The sequence below is a fragment of the Euprymna scolopes genome, chromosome 27 (genome assembly GCF_053919585.1).
Source record: "Euprymna scolopes isolate OS-2025 chromosome 27, ASM5391958v1, whole genome shotgun sequence".
NCBI classification, from domain to species: Eukaryota; Metazoa; Mollusca; class Cephalopoda; order Sepiida; family Sepiolidae; genus Euprymna; species Euprymna scolopes.
In genome coordinates this window covers 14,232,903-14,237,236 of record NC_136508.1, presented here as the reverse complement: position 1 = coordinate 14,237,236, position 4,334 = coordinate 14,232,903, and the positions used below count along the sequence as shown (strand labels likewise).

At 34.5% G+C, this 4,334-nt stretch overlaps 1 pseudogene; it reads right to left on the bottom strand.

Moving 5' to 3' along the window:
* Positions 1 to 835: 835 nt before the first annotated feature.
* LOC145249159 (U2 spliceosomal RNA) lies at positions 836 to 968 on the bottom strand (annotated as a pseudogene).
* Between the last annotated feature and the right edge of the window lie 3,366 nt (positions 969 to 4,334).

Genomic DNA, 4,334 nt, shown 5'->3' with positions numbered 1-4,334 from the left:
TGCTTGGAAAATATTTTTGCGGAGGATAATATGTGATATATATTTTTTTAGAAACTAGACGGATAAACTCTGAAAGTGCATGGGTAAAAGTAAATTAAGTATTGAAATAATGTCAGACTATTTGAGAAACACATACTTTTGAGGGAGGTTAGCACCAAGGTGAAAAAAGAAGAAAAGATTGACTATAAAATTAAATAAAGGTTTCGAGTACAATTGGGCTCAAAAGTATAGCATATATATATATATATATATATATATATATATATATATATATATATATATATATATGCATTAAATACCTTCGACAATAAGAGTGGAACGAAAAGGAATTAAAACCGTCATGGTAGATATCAAACAAACCCTACTAGCTAAACATCCAAAAGAGAAGAGATATGAATAGAAACTCAACATTTCCGAGAAAAGAGATTATTTAGTTTGCACCAAAATTTAGTTGAAAAAATCTCGTAAAATTCTTACAAAAGTCAAAAATATGTATATATATTTGAAGTCTTATTGTGTTAATGAAATAGACATATAACGGGCATTTTTTGGTGGCGGGAATATTTTTGAATTAAAATACAATATAATTTAAAGCAACCTCATGAGGTAATTAAACTGAAAAAAGAGAAACTAATAATATAATGTACAAAAGTGTCAAATTAGAAAGCTGCGGGAACAGACGCTGTACAAGGATATTATTTTGTAAGAAAAGCTAAAAACAAAAATTACCACATTGCATGGATGGAATCCATCTCACATTGAGGGGATTTGTACCTATTTACTATGCCTCCCCACGGGACAGAGTTAGACACCAGGGTCGTTTTTTAACGTGGAGAAAAGGTACAAAAATAAAAATTGTCTCAGTCGTGGAGGATTTCTCCTCCACCGAAAGAGAACAAGAAATAGAAGTGCAGCATCTGAAGAACAGATACTACACTTTGATCTTGACCAAAAGGCCAAGAATTTGTATACAAGATGTAATTCCTGAAAAGATCACGCGTGACAAACACCGCTGTGGCAGACTAATATTTCAAACACTAGTTGATCACTTTCTGCCCATCACCTTGCTTTCATTCATGTGACAGCTGCTCGCAAGCATATTGACAGATGAGTTATAGAAATATCTGCAACAGCAAGCGATCTTATTATGGGAACAAAAAGTGATGAACACGAGGTTGTAGATGGATATAAAATTAGTAGCTTATTAATAGGAAAATACTTTGGGATTATGAGATAAAAATACGCATATTTATGAGTGTAATGATTGATTATCGCGAAGAAAACGACGTGGTTACTCAATTTAGACTAATAGAATCTATGGAAATGACTAGCAGAACATTTTCCTCGTTTTTTTATGGAAAGCAGCATTAAACAAGGGGAATTGTCATAAAGATCAAACGCAGAAAACTTCGGAAAGTTCATGTTAATGGTTACAGGTTACAGGTTACAGCTCATCGCCATTGGTTTGCGTTTGGGATATGGTATCAATTGTCGTTCAAATTACCAAGAGAAAATGCGTGTTATGAGTGAGGAGAAGAGTACCGGGTAAAACAATTATTAATCATAGGTCCTTTAAAATGAGTGTCAAGAAAATAACAGTTACATACTCTTGTAAAGAACTATGAAATATTCAGTAATTACAAAAGTGTTGAGTTTGGCATGAAGAAGTTTGTCGCCTTGTAATTTTAAATCCAAATTTGTTAAAAGTAAAGACATATAACTTTTTAAATGGAAAATTATAAAATGGGGTTAGAAAATGTAGATGCACGTTCTTAGGGACAGAATCAAATTAAAGAAGCAAGAATTAATGAAATACGAGAAGAATACACGATTAGATACGAAAATATCGGAGGTAAGCAATATCTTTGTATGAGGTGTGGCAGTAGCAATATTTATGTATGAGGTGTGGTATTATTCAATAGAAAGAAAATGAACTGAATGATGTCAACAGAAAAATAACGAAAATAATAAAGATTAATATAGTTCTAAAACATAAAAGCAATATCAATAGGTTATACGTGAAAATAAAAGATAGAGGACGAGGACTAATAAGTGTAAAACTATGTGTAAAGCAAGAAGAAAATAATCTAAAAATTTATGTCTGTAAGAAAAAAGATTATTAAGGCGTGTCAAAAAAATTTAAAAAAATGCAAGCGAACGACCTTGTAAGATATAAGGCAATAACTGAACCAAGAAGAAATATAAATTGGCCAAGAAGAAAACGCATGGCGTATTCAGTAGAGATCTACCAGAAGAAATACGCAAGAGAAAAACCTGTCGATAGTTGCCAAATAGTGGGTTGAGCGTTGGGACAGAATATGTGCCGCAGAGGATCAAGAGCTCAACGCACGTTATGTGAAGTATAACACGAAAAAAACAGTTGATTGACTCCTATGACGACAGTGTGAAGAGAAAGGAAAGGATGTACAATAACTCGTCAGTAGATCTAAAGACATTCACAAGACATAATGGCAATAATGCAAGAAAGGTATGTTGGGATACTTGCAAGCAAAAAGGGGCAGGAGCGCTGAAAAATAGCTAAAAATGTTTCAGAAAGAGGTGGTTTGGAGAGACAATTTGAGATGATTGTGGGATAGGAATATCAACTTTCATTACTGGATTGATGCAAGGAGATAATATGTAGGGAAAAAAGATGGTTGAAAAAAGGGCGATAAAAGATGGGGGATTTCAAGTAGGCAGAAGTTGTCTCTATAATACTACTGCTACTACTACTAAACCCCTTCTAATACTACTACTACTACTAATAATAATATGAATAATAATAAGAAGAAGAAGAAGAAGGAGAAGAAGAAAAACGATGCCCATATATATAATAAAATAGGAATAGTGTTCCACTCTGCGCCAAATACCTATAAGCTATAACTTTATTTAACAACTAGCCCGGGTACCCGGCGTTACCCGAGTGTTTGTTTCCGGGACGGGGGGAGTTTTAAAAAATGTTATGGTAGGTAAGTAGGAAGGATCAAACCCGGAGTCATGAGTAAAAATAGGAAAATAAAGTGTGAAAAAAAACATCTGCAACGTTGTCAGTTCGGCCACCAAGAAGAGTCCATTCCAGTTGTTTAGGAAAAAAACGGATACGGTAGTTCGGCGCGAACATGAAAATATAATGTAAATTGTCCAGCACGCTAACCACTACGCCACAGAGCACTGCAGCTTAGTTTAGTGATTTTAAATAACTTCACATGAAAGAACTACGAAGCCAAACCGGTGTTCTCTTCTCAACTGTTCCTTGGGAACGATCCCCAAACGGTGTTAAGTGGTGGCAGGGGGAGGAGGAATTTATTAGAGAGAAAATATTTTACCACTTCCATTGATCTTAACCGATTTTGGCCGTGACTTCTCAGCAGAAAAAGTATAGAAATCTAAGATTATCGAGGACTTTGAGAAATAATAAGCCTATAACACACCTCAGATATTGTTCTGCCGTTTGTGCATATTATATTTGCATGAAATATCTTGATTTTTAATCCCATTAATGTCAAAATCAGACGTGAAAAATGAGTTCATTTTATTTATATAGAGAAGAAAGAACGACATTTTAGACTCCTTAATTCGTAATATTATGTCTATTTATCAGTTGTGTATAGTACTGAATTTGATTTTAAATATATTACGCCCTTGGGTACTTTTGGGTATAATTCGTGGGTGCAAATAATGGACTTAGTAATTTAGGTTTTTGCATGGTGCATAACTTTAATTTGCATATGTTAAGGCTTAAAATTGCACCGTTTGTTCGTTTTCATGAGGATTTAACGTCTCCTTGGAGCTTTTGGTGCTAACAAAAAGGGGGATGCTGAATTAAGTCATTTTTTATTCCTCATTTACTGTGTACTCACGTATAATATGTGATGTCAGTGCGCTTTTCACAGTATTTTTAAATCCGGGAAAGTATATGCTCGAGGCCATTTATACATAGAGATATGCCTTTATTGATATTTTTGTCTGCTATCTATCATTTCATATTGGAAGCTCAATATGTTCTAATAGCGTATAAACATGTCATGCGATATTAATGATGCCTTTATTCTATCAGAAAGAAAATGTTCATTAAGACTTGTTCTTTGAAAATGAATACATTTTTTAAACAACATTCTCGATTTTCCGCAAGTGCGTTCCTAGACCAGCGGGGTTGGGTCTGGTCTGCAGCATTCGTGCCTGATAACGTATCCGTTCGCTAGTGCTGATAGCTCATAACTTGTGTCCACTTCACGCTCAGGTCCCTCCTTAGGTAAACTCCAGCATAAGACTGCACCTCAACTTTTCCTTTCGATTCGCTATTTCTGTCGAGAAAATCTCCGGCACGAACTCAA